The following is a 13,607-nucleotide window of genomic DNA, read 5'->3' as shown; positions in this document are numbered from 1 at the left end:
ATGGTTAGTGTCAGTGTTCCAGACTCCCTGGGGTTTTTTTTTCTTTCTTCTTCTTCGGTATGATGGTGATGTCAACACTTCGATTTCGAGTGTGGTTATAATATAATATAATTCAAAGGCTGCCGCTCAACGATTTAAATCATAACCACACTAGAAATCGAAGTGTCGACATCACCGTCATACCGAAGAAAAAAATAAATAAATAAAAAAACAGGGAGTCTGGAACACTGACGCGAACCATTACCTTGAGTGTTTCGACTTATGAGTAACTTACAAGTAACTTTTGTCGACGTGTGCCAACGTTCGCATATCGTGCGTACAACTTATTCCCATCGCATGCAGAATGTCTGTCATATGGCAAGTACGTCGTAAAATGTTTAACACGTTTATAATTACAAAACGTACTCCACTTAATGTGAATTTCAGTCTGAGATGCCGAGGGCAACAACAAAATATTTGGGAATTCAAATATGTCCAGAGTGTATCTCTTTGGATTGCCAAAAATTGACTGTAATGGTGTTATACACCACGAGGTGCATGAACCTTTGCTAATATATACTCCAGAAAATAACACTCACCTTATAAGACTCAAAGGGTCGATTCTTGACTTGTGAACTCTACAACTGTTATACAAACAAGTTTTGGTTCTCGGTCAGAACCCCTGGAGATTCATTCGTGTCTGTACATCCAGGGAAAGCTCGGGAAGTTTGCGTTGCATTTCTCAAGATGGCTCAATGGCTCTTGCTTGCAATGTAAGCCGATTCACATCGAGACAATCCATGCTCCAATGATTCCATGTGGGAGAACAGCTGGTCTTGTTTGGTGCTCGCAAATAACTCCAACATTGTTGCTGTTGATGCTTGCAATCCCATTGCGATGTTGTTTTGTTCCAAATCCAATGTTGACAAAAGCCTGCATAAGGGCATGCAATTATGCCAAAATTAATAGCTGCAGCAACAACAACAAAATGCCAAGGAATGAGTGTTTGGAGAAACTAATGATTGAGCATCTTATGTAGGTCAGTTATTAGAGCTTGGAAAATTAGTTCATTTGATAAACAGAATGACATGCTTTCACAAACAAGCAATCGGAGAGATTTCATTTCCAGATGTTTCTCAAAATTAGATATCAATTTTAAGAATTTGGCATTCCTTCAACTCCGACTAACCACTGTACCGATTTCAAATGCGATATTTGTTTCATGTTATCTTCTATGCACCACTTAATCCATATTTATCGTTTCTTATTGTGGTACTACATTTTTTTCTATTAAGAAAGGTTTCAGTTAATGTCTTGCAAACCGTCTTCAATGAACTGGGAATGCTTTGCAGTTCTCTGATCTTCTCGCACCTACCAAATTTAAATGGTACACAGGTTGTTGAAATTTTTAAAAGGCATAAAATGCTCCGTACAAAAGAGCATTACTCACCACATTAAAAAGCATAGCAATTACAATTTGAAATGCTTAAAAATAACAAGCTCAAATGAGCTAAGATCCTCGTCCTCTTAATTATGACGTCATAAAACGAATATGATGTCATTGCGATGTATCAGGTTTGCGATAAATTATCTGTGCTAATGCCCGGCTTGATTCCCGCAAACAAACTTCGGCGGCGATATTATGACGTCAACTTTTTTTCTAGGAAGAATTTCCAAAATAGGAGATGGTTACTGCCTGTGCATGGGCTTTCTGCATATACTGTACATGGCAAGGTTCACGAAGATCCGATGAAAACTCTGGGTTGTGAAACAAAAAAAGTCAAAAATAGGAATGACGTCATAAAAATTGATATGACGTCATATTGATGTATCATATGTGCGGTAATTCATCTTTGCTAATGCCCTGTTCGATTCCCGCAAACAGAATTCAAAAAGCTTGCCTAGTTTCGGAGATAATTTTTAGGCGATTTCCATTAGTGGAGATATTTTGACGTCATAACTTTTTTTCTAGGAGGAATTTTCAAAATCGGAGATGGTTACTGTCTGCGCAGGGTATTTTTTACATATATATGCCAAGTTTCAGGAAGTTTCGATGAAAACTGGAGGCTGTGAAACAAAAAGTCCACAAGAAGACGATGAAGAACAACAACATCAGTAAGACTTGAAGATCCTCCACGAGGATCTAAAAATAAAAAACAGCACACTACATTTAAAGGGCATAAATACTTAGGCCTTAGTTATTTTATAACTTGGTTTACAGATCCGCCGACGGTATATTTGCCAAAATGAAATATAAATATAAAACACATTTTTAGCCTTTTACATTTATAAATTTTCCGCCGAAGGTGCAAAAGTTTCAAAACCCGAAATGTAAACGTCGGCATTTATTTTCAAAATATAATTTCGTTCGTACACACCAAAATGCCGAGTCCCCTTCAACCAAACTGCGCAGTCGTCTTCGGTCATGGTGTCTGAGCAGTGGCCAGTGTGGTTCAGATTGACTGTGGTTTCTGCGGCGAAAGTGATTGTTAAGAAGTATGTCAGCGGTATAAATTGGAGTGACTGTATTGGTGATTTAATCATGCAACATCTTGACGACGAATATTCTGGCCGAACGATTGCTTCAATTCAGTGCAGCAGCAGGGATGATTCGCAGGCTACTCTCGATCGTGCCGATTTTGTTTCTGTCGAAAGTTGTACACTGCTGTTCGTATTGAAAGATTTTGGTGCCAAGTACGTCAAAGTTTCTCTGCGAGATGCTGATATTCAGCCTTCAACGGACCAGAAATCAGCCTTTGATGTGCTCATGGGGATGGGGAGACGGTACGATCAAATGCCTGCTGAAAAGTGAGAGCTGGTTATGGCTCTGAATGACTGTTTTGAGCGTGTTGACCCCTTGTAGACACCTTTTAAAAATCATATCCAGCACTATGCACTGGTGTGCATGCACACATCTACGACTTGGACAGTAATTTTCTCAGCATTGTTTCCATCTGTTTGATGATCCAGCAGGTTTCTATAAGAAAAACATGCCAGACTATATTGTAAGAAGAAGTTTCAATCCTTCTTTATTGTTTTTCACATCAGATGATACAGTGAACATGGGCATCCTGCATTTGAATGGTCTTCCAACTTCAATGTTTTCTTAGATCCTCCTGGTCCGGGATTTATATTTATTTCCCCCCCACCTATCCTTGTCTTTTCCATGGAACATCTGAAAACAAATCATAAAAATATATAATTTCTAAAAATTGAAATTATATTTATATTTCGACCTACCGACCCTACATTTTCGCTGAAGAACTGTGTAAACCAAGTTATAAAATAACTAAGGCCTTAGTAGAATAAACATTTTCTAAAGAGTTGCACCATTATACGTTGTCCTCTGTGCCAAATAGTTTTTGATGGTGAGAGAGAAGGATGGTTGTAGATGATAAATGGGGCTTCTGAGGCAGTCATTTAAATGAATGGGGAAAAAGGGAAAAACTCTGACTTAAGCCCCAAAAGTCCAAAATAGGAGACTGATTTCCTCTCCTCCCATACAAATGAATGGGGAAAAAGGGAAAAACTTTCTGACTCAATGCCCAAAACCCAAAATAGGAGACTGATTTTCTCCCCCTCCCATGCAAACAAATGTAAAATTGAGACCGTCTCAAGGCCCAAAAGTCCAAAATAGGAGACTGATCTCTGCTCCATTGAGCAAATGTAAAATTGAGACTTTCTGATTAAAACACTTCTTTCCTTTTATATTTTCATTCCATTCATATTTGCCCATGTTCTACTTTCGGGAATAAATTAGTTTTTTCCTATTACATTCATCACCATTGAGTATGTTCACTTATCTATTCAAGCATGAAAGAAAAGGCTATTTCTCCTTCGGTTTGTAAAATGGGGCAGAGCACAGTCGTGCAGCTGAAAACAGGAAGCTTGGGAAAATTTCAAGAATTACTGAGCTGTTGAAAAACAGGAAGCTGTCTGAAACTGAAAAACAGCTGTCCCCATTGTGTTCAAGCTTAGGAAAATTTCCAAGATTACGTAATCACACTTCCTCCAAGAGCTTTAAAAGTCAGCTCTCGATCGAAAATCTTGTCTGACGGCTTTTTCATTTCTCTCATCTTGTCCCAATGGTAAATGACTGAGACATGAACTATCTTTCATCTGACGAAGAAGAGAACCCATCACAATATTGGTGTGTGTGTGTGTGTGTGTGTGTGTGTGTGTGTGTGTGTGTGTGTGTGTGTGTGTGTGTGTGTTGTAAAGTCTGGCTTCCTCTGAGAATGACGGTGAAGCAACTGATTATTAATTAAATCACTATACGACCAATAATTATTGTATGTCTTTTTCTAACAGGTTGTGCCCAATAAAAACATTGTTGATAACTGATGTGGAAAATGAGTTATCTAAATTACATGACGAGTGGATAAAAATTAACGACTTTCTTAAAGACATTCAAATCTTCAGAAGAGAAGTGAATGATATTTTTCTTGGATGGCAAGAAGCCCTCGCACGCCCTTTGATCTTGAATGACTCGAGTTCAAGGTGAGAAACACACACATATGTGTGTGTATATGTGTGTGTGTGTGCATGTGTTTATTTATGTTTGTATGTGTGTGTGTGTGTGTGTGTGTGTGTGCGCGTGTGTGTATTTGTGTTTGTATATGTGTGTGTGCATGTGTGTATTTGTGTTTGTATATGTGTATGTGTGTATTTGTGTGTGAGTGTGTGTGTCTGTGGTGTGTGTGTGTGTGTCTGTCTGTCTCTCTGTCTATCTATATCTGTTTGTCTTTCTGTCTCTCTCTCTCCATCTCTCCCTGTTTGGTTCTGTTTGTCGATGTCTCTATGTCTCTATCTCTCTTGAGTGTTGACTCATTATTTTATTTTTATTTTTTTTCAGTTTAAACACCTGTCTGGATGAACCAAATACACAACTTAATCATCTGGAGGAATCTGACATGACACTATCTTCTGGAGGTAAATGTTTTATTTATTATTTTATTAATATCATAATATAATCATCTTTGTATACCCTAATTGTTCTTCACTCTTTGTTTTGAACAGAATATGTTTATCGAGTTTCAAAACCAAAACAATCCACAGATTGCTGTGAAAGAAGATTTTGTTCAATGTTATTACTTTTATAAAATTATAAATGCTTTCCTTATAATTATCTGATTTTGAATTACAAGAAAAGAATAAAGGAGATGTAAAGGGGATGGGGGGGTACGTGTGCTCCCCCAACGACCCACCACCCCCCTCATCTCACACCCTCCCCTCCCCGTGTGTGTGGGGAAGGGTGGTGGGTGGGTCAAAGGTGGGGGCACACGGGGGGGGATTGTGTGGGTGGGCAGGGCTTGTGTGGGGTGGGGCTTGTGTGGATGTGGTTTGTGTGGGTGGAGCAAAATTTTTCAATTAAATAAACATGTTGTGTGTGGGGAACTAATTAACTAATCACTAATTATGTGAATATGATGGATGTGGTTTTTGTGGGTGGAGCTTGTGTGGATGTGGCTTTTGTGGATGAGGCTTTTGTGGGCGAAGTCCAAAAAAATGGGTGGAGTCAAAAAAATTTTTATTTATCTTTGTCTTTTCAATTCCTGTGAATAAAATGAACCAAAAATCTCTTTCCCCTTTAAATCATATACCTTATAGGTCCAACGAACTGTATCTAGTACATCAACGATTTTAAAAAGCTCATTTTATTTGTCCATCGTTTAGTATAACCTTTTTCAAAATGAGATTTCCACCTGTACATTCTTACTATATCACCAACTTTAAACATAGGCTTTCTGACATCAATCTCTTTTTCATATTCTAATTTTGTAAATGCTCCTGATGGTTTCGTATTCGTTGAGGTGTAAATCATATCATTATACGTATCTACAATGTCCTGAATTAACGATAACCATTATTGAAAACCGACTTAAGTGAATTTTATATATAGTCTCTCTTTTAAAGTGTGATTGAATCGCTCAATAAAAACCGCTTTTCCTTCATTAAAGGTGCTGTATAATATAATGTTGTCATTTTAAAGAAAAGTCATAAATGTTTTGTTGTAGAACTCTGTACCCTCATCAGTCCACAATTTTTTTAGGTTTTCTCTTGCTTTTATTGAATATCTGATGGAAGGCTAACATAAGAGTATTACCTGTTTTGTTTTTCAAAGGGATGACCCCTGCATATCTACTCCTCAAATCAATAACGGTTAAAGCATACTTGTACCCCTTATTATCGAGTTCAATCAAGTCAGCGGACCAGACAAAATCAACTTCCTTGGAATAAACCTTCCTTCTATGAAACTTTGTAATTATTGGTTTATGTAATTCATCAGCTAATTGCTCTTCAATCTTAATGACATCATTAGAGCCTTTAAGTTTTTTGAATTTCCAAGCCTAAGTTTCAATTTAGCACTGATCATCTTCTTCACGATGAACCTATCAACTTTTTCTGTCAAGGTTGGATTTTGTATCAGAGACAAATTATACATTTCTCTATCAGCTTCATGTTTTTCTTCCAACGTTGTGATATTTCCATAATCAATATCGTGCCTCATGCACACTTCATCAACCCTATTGATAGGTTTGCTCCATGGTTTAGGATTGTCAGCCTAATCTAATCTTTTATTCAAGTTTGTTCCTGGACCCCAGAAAGAATACCCTGGTAGATGTAATTCCCCTGGTATTCCAGTAGTTGTAAGTTTACTTCCTGATAAAAACTTGTGTATATCTCCCCCCCCCCCCATTTGTGTTTGGAGATAAATTTACTCTTTTTAGAGCCACACACTGAACATATACCTTTTTGTATAACCCTGTAATTTTTACTTTTAAAATGAGATATTTTTAGTATCGGCTTTATTTTTACATTTGAGACAATAACTCATTTATTTATGACAAAAATTCCTACAGAGTGCAAAAACCTTTTTAGTTTCCAACATGCACATTTGAATCTTAATTTTTAAAACATAAAGAATGCTTAGAAATGTCCTCACTCTCTCCTCCATTTATTTAAGAAAAAAAATGGAAAACTTTAATCAAAGCCAATCACACCAACATCATCAATAATATAATCTTTTCCTTCTTTCTCTTCTTTATCTCCACTTTCTCGTTTATATCTTCCCCCTGAAAACGATGTTAATAGTGTTGACGCAAATATTTCCAATAGACTTGTCAATTCTTTGTTTTCCTCGTCGGTGCGTTGAGATTGATTTATTTTTTGTAATACCCCCAATCTTTTTCTAATCTCACTGGTTTCCATATTTTTAAATTTATTTATTCCCTCTCTTTCCTCCCTCTCCTCCTTCTCTCTCTTCTCCCTTGCCTCCTTCTCTCTTCTCTCTCTCCTCCTTATCTCTCTTCTCCCTCTCCTCCTTTTCCTCAGTTTCTTCAACTCCTTCCTCGTCCCTTACTATCCTTGAATCACTTACACCCCATAGAATATCATACACATTCATCAGGATATCTTGTTATTCCTGTATCCAAAATAAAAAAAAATTACAACAGGAAACCAATAAAATTTCTTCTGAATTTCTAAAAGAGCCTTGCGTTTTCTTAACTTTATAATTTTTTCATTATTTAACATTTTAATTAAATCCAAAGTTGTTGGTTTATTAACATCAGTATAAAGCCAATCTTTAATTGAAAATACCCCATTCTTATGTTGTAGAACATATTTATTAAAATACCGAATACCCTTTTCTTGAAGGTATGCTTGGACACAGAAATGATAATTTTCTTGAAGCCTTCTTGCTGTCATTTATGTATTTGAAATATATGACAGATTAATATAATGACAGGAAACACCCCCCCCCCCCATCTTCCCAAAGTTAAATCATTTTGTATTTCCTAACTTATTATAAATAATCCTCTTCTTTCTGTTTTCATGATATAAACTAGGCAAAACCATTATTAACTTTACCCTTATTAAATTATTTTATTTGTTGTTTACGAATCGTGCTTCCACAAAACTCATTCTCGGCACCAAGTGGATAATATTCTTCCTTACGAGACTGATTTAATTGTTCCAGGTCTTCTAGGTCAATTTTAAATGACCAATTATACCTTAAATCATTCTTATCATATTACCATTGTTCTATTCTCATACAAATGATACACCGTTCTTTATAAAATTTTTATTTCAATTGGAACTGTGAATTCTGTATGACCTTGAGATAAAATCAACACTTCTGTATCTTTGGAATACACGGCCGTTTTACTTAAGGATATATATATATATATATATATATATATATATATATATATATATATATATATATATATATATATATATATATATATATATATATATATATATATATATATATATATATATATATATATATATATATATATATATATATTGTGATAAATCACTTAATCTCACCAAATCATTCGCGTCAGTCGGGCTTGGATAATTTATTAATTGATAAGCATTTTTCATGTTAATATTTTTTGCTATACTATATTTCTGTCATTCAGCCTGTGCCTTTGTGTAATAATTTGATAAATCAAAATCCAGTTCTTCGGTAACACAATAGATAGAACCATATTTTCCAACATAAGTCATTTATATTAGATTAAAAATAGTGTCATTAAAAAATTTATTTTTGTTGAGTTGAAATAACACATATAGACATCATTGACCACAACACTTGGATTTAATTATTGGACTTGAAATGTTTGATAAACACCATTCTGTAAGAATTTTATAACTTCAACAGGTGGTGGAAGACCAAAACTATCAAAATAATATTTGTCTTCACAGTCAAAAATACAAACCCAATGAGAACCATTCCCATTATTATCTTCTGAGTTCATAATAATATTATTTGTATGTTTCGACACATTTGTTAATTTATCTCTCATACAAATAACCACATTATGAATTTTTAATTTCTTACAATATTTGATAATTTCTAAATTTGATGTTATATTCTTTCCAAATTCTTAAAACCACTCATCAATGCTCATTTATTTATTAGAAAGATATAATCCATTACCCCTTTCATTTAATTTTACACCTGCTTGTGCGATAGAAGAAAGCATATCTCCAACTAACAATCTCGCTTTATCAGGCAGACTTTCAAGTTTTTCAGCAAAATCTACAATTACACCACTTCAACTAATTTGTTTCTCCAACTCTATATGTCTTTCCAATTCTTTTTGAGCCCGGAGTTGAGCCTTCCTTTCATTGGCAGTTTTCACCGCTGCTGAAATACCACCCGTCAATGCTCCAGCCACACTTAAACCAGCAAATAAAGGAATTGGAAATGGGAGAAATCCTCCACTCCTCTCTTATTAAATATTTCTTCAACATTGGTTTTGACATTTTAATTTTAAGTGAGCCAGTATCGTTCAAGATTTTCACCTGTTCTCTTGTGAGCAAAACATCAATTCTTACTGCTCCTTTTCTCTGAAATGTATCAACGTTAATCATACAAGGCTTTTGATTTTGAATACAAGATGATAGTTTATGAAGATTGATTTGATTAACATATTGGCGCTTTAACAAATTAACAAGTTGGCGCTTTACTACTCATTTATCAAAAAAATTACGTGAGACGAATCGTCACACCATTATCTGTATTAATCTGTAATTGTTTTGTCCAAAAGCAAACAATATGTATCAACTTCTTCACTCTCTCCTCTTTCAATGTATAGGGAAGTATCTACTCGATTAGACTTTATAGTTTCCTTTTGAGCACTCAGGTCAATCGCATTGATTGTATACAGACTTTTAAATGCTGTCATATCCAAAATAGGTTCTTTATTTCCATTGCTTTCACACACCTTTTGGTAAGACTTGTATGCTTCAGCATAATCATTTTTTTCCCAATTAATTTCCAATATATCTCGTGGATAAAATGTTACATCTGGAGAAACGCAAAGTTGTTTCACCTTAGCATTATCACTCAATGCATTATTCTTATCAGTAGCATTATCACCATCTGTTTTTTTTTTAAATGAGCCACAGATATCATGGCTTTCCTTCCAGAACACCAAAATTCCACGTGTAAGTGGTTTGGTTCAGTTTACCGTGTTGACATCTTCTTTGAAGGTATGATACATTGAGTGGCATCTTTGAGATAAGTCTTCGATTCAACATCTGTCCTGTTTTAAGATTAGGAGTATATTCACTAATATACCAACTAAAATCATCAATAGCAAATTTATTGAGCAGCAAATGCATTAGCCACACCAAAAAGCAATCTATTTTCATTATTATTCCTTTGCAGTTGAAATCTAATTTTAAGACCATACAGAACTTCATCATGATCACAAAATCCAAATATACCTTTAAGAGGAACTGCCACAGTAAAACTATTATCTGCTTTTGTGTCATCATTATATATTCCTTTCCTTTGACGATATCCAGGGTCTGTGTTTGTTCCCGTTGACACATCAGGAATAAAACCTTCGACAGCCCCCTTTCCCATTCGATCACTAAATGAATATAGTGTAAATTTCATCATTTCAGATATAGCAGAGACATAATCAACCGCTTCAACTTCTTGTGTTCCAATGCACAAACGAACACTATCAAACATCTTCCAGAAGAAATCATTTAGGAATGTAGCATTTGTGTTAATCGCAGTGTTGTAGAATTTTTTGCTGTTAACCGACCCGGTTTTAAATCCTGTTACTCAAATATAAGCCATAATTAATTTCACTGTCCACAACAAAAGTACTGTTGAACAGAAAACCTTTATTTTAACGTAGTACCACGGAATCCAAAGCACTGAGATGGTAAACATCCGCAATGATTTGCACTCAACTAAGTTTACATTTTTCTGACATTTATATGCTTTCGTTGGGAGTGGAGAGGTCTGGGAGAACAAACGACATGAGAGAAGATGGTGACAATCGGCCTTGGGGAGAATCAGACAAAATAACTAAGAGCAGACAACCGAGAGGAGCACAGGATAACAAATGGGTTAGAGGTTGAAGACAGAATGTGATTATATATTTTGAATAGTGATAGAAATAAATCTAAAAGGCAGTGAGTACATGGGTGAAACCACTGAGTATAGAACAAGTAAAAGGCAACTTTTTTAAACGGAATATTCCCCATCAGCAGCCTTAGTGAATGTAAATTTACACAAGAAACTTTCGGCTAGATTCAAATAAGTTTGTTGATTATTTATTTCAAAACTTTTTGTTCCATGTGCATTCCAGTCTGTTCCAGTTAGGGCATTTACCTTGAAGTAGTCTTCTTTTTTAGTCGAGTTTGTGATGACAATGGTATCATTCAAATCATAAATACTATCAATTGCTTCGATACCTGTATTTATTTAGGAAAAAAGATGCAAAAACTTTTGAAACCCTGACCCAAGTATTTGAATTATTTTCTGTCATTCTTGGGGAGACAACTGAGTTTTGCCTTTCTTAATTTTTTTTATTGCTTGTAATTTATGAGATTCCTTTTGGCATCTTTTATACCACTTATAGAACCCGCTACATTTCTCACAGCAGAAGTAGTTGAACCAATTAGGTCTTTATGTTGAAGAATAGTTGAACGTATACCCATGAGAGTTTCAATTATCCCGTCTTCTTTTTTTCTAAATTGATGTCCAACACCCCTTTGTCTCTTAGGTTTATAGTATCCTCGACCATTATACATACCTTCACCCTTGTAGTATGGGGAAAGGTACATCCCATCCCCTGTAATTAGTTTATATTTTCCCAACTCGTGTTTCCTCACAATAACCATCGTATTTATTTCTTGGAAAACTTCACGGAGATGAATTGTGATGGACATAATTTCTCCATTAAAAGAAATCATGCCATTATCTTGGTCGGTTTTCCAAAAATTTACTCTGTATATGTCTTTTCCTGACACAGGTAGATAAACCAGATTTTTGGGTTCCATATTGAATTTATAACCAATTGGGGTTGAGGATGCGCTGAATGAAAATATTGTATTTGTTCTTATTCCATCATTTTAAGCGCCATCAATCAAATCACAGTGAATTCATACCGAGTTTATTCCTGAGGATATTTGAATAACATTATCACTGTAAAACGCCCCATTAGTTTCAATCTTTTGTGAAGAGAAACCCAATAACTTTCTAAATGAATTAATCATTGTGAAATCAACCTTGTAGTTATTTTTAAGTTTGATCGTTGATTTTAAAGCATGTTTTTGAATAACTATTTTTTGGTTCATCACCCTGTTTTTTCATAAGACCAGCAATTTCGGAAGATATTTGAGAAATTTCATATGCTCCGGGTGAAACTGTTATCGTTTTATATCCACTTCCCGGATTATAACTAAACTTGTCATTTTTCTCGGTGGTATTAAATAAGGTATTATGAGTTTCCATGGACAATAAAGACGCCTCATATTCTTTTGTTGCATCAAGTTGTAGTGGGTATGGGAATGAAGATGTGTGGTCGCTTGTTGTGAAATTAAAACTAAGGATTGTGCTTCTCATCTTATTTAATACGAGATAAAATGTCTTTGTATTGACATTTATTATTTTCATGTTCATCAACTGGTCTAAAATGGCTGATGCTTCAATAAAACAATTGTTATTTCCAGCCTTCTTACGAACTAACAGCAATAACAGTCTATTAACTAATTGTGATGGGTCATTTGGAAGAAAACTAACACCTTAACCAAGGATACTTAAAGCCTGAATAATGTGTTTCTCCTTCTCATTCTTCCTACTTTTACCAGATGGACTGACCCTATAATTAAGAGAGTCCAACAGATCAATATATTCCCCATCATCATTATTTTTCATATCCAATGGTTTATCAAAATACTTTGATCCATCCCTCACAGTTGAACCTTGTCTTCCATCTTTTGTGAGAAGAAACATTAATCTGGGGGTCAATTTAGCAGGGGGTTGAGCAGAACTCAAGACCCTTAATTCATCATTAAATATCAATACCTTTTCTTGAACAAGATTAAATATTGCTGGTTGTTCTGTTGGAATGAGTTTTTGGTGAAAACCACCAGATATGGTTTTTGAATCAGCTGAATATTCATCGTTTTGAAGAGCATTCACAATATAGTCAGGGGGTTGATTAATCTCTTCGTTGTTGAAATAATCCTTCATCATCATATTATAATTCTCCTATATGCTCTAATTCTTCCTCCGTCATTTGACTGAAATCTTTTAACATTTGGAGTTTTTTTGGAGTATATTCTATTGTGGGAACAGTGGAAACATCTATAATTTTTTATTGGGAAGTTTTTAAAAGTGGTTAAAATTTTTTATCTTGTTTTGTTTCAAATGCTTGTTCACCCATTAATTTCTGTCTGCATTTCTTCTTTATGCCTTCCTGTTGTTTTACAACATTTGAAACCAACTCTTGATGCTCCTTAAATCTTCTTGCTCTTTCTTTCGCATCCATTTATTTATTGGAAAATATCATTCACTGAGTTATAAAGGTCAACAGGGAAATTTTCCTTTTCTTCATCATTAAAGTAGATGTGTTCAAATAAATCCTTTTCTTTAAATATTTCATGAAATTATTTATTAACATTAATACAAGTTGTAATTTCTTCTTCACTAATACTTGTATCTCTGCTTTTCATACGTTTGCGTTGAGTTTCTTAATCAACATCAAAACCGAAAGAAAAAATCTTAACCCCATTACCACTCAGATGTTTAATAATTTGTCTCATTCCTTCTGGATTAGTTTCTAATATCCCAAGACCACCAG

The sequence above is a fragment of the Eptatretus burgeri genome, chromosome 8, assembly GCF_056783735.1.
Source record: "Eptatretus burgeri isolate ZD-2024b chromosome 8, Ebu_testis_v1, whole genome shotgun sequence".
Classification (NCBI taxonomy): domain Eukaryota; kingdom Metazoa; phylum Chordata; class Myxini; order Myxiniformes; family Myxinidae; genus Eptatretus; species Eptatretus burgeri.
This window is presented reverse-complemented; position numbering follows the sequence as displayed.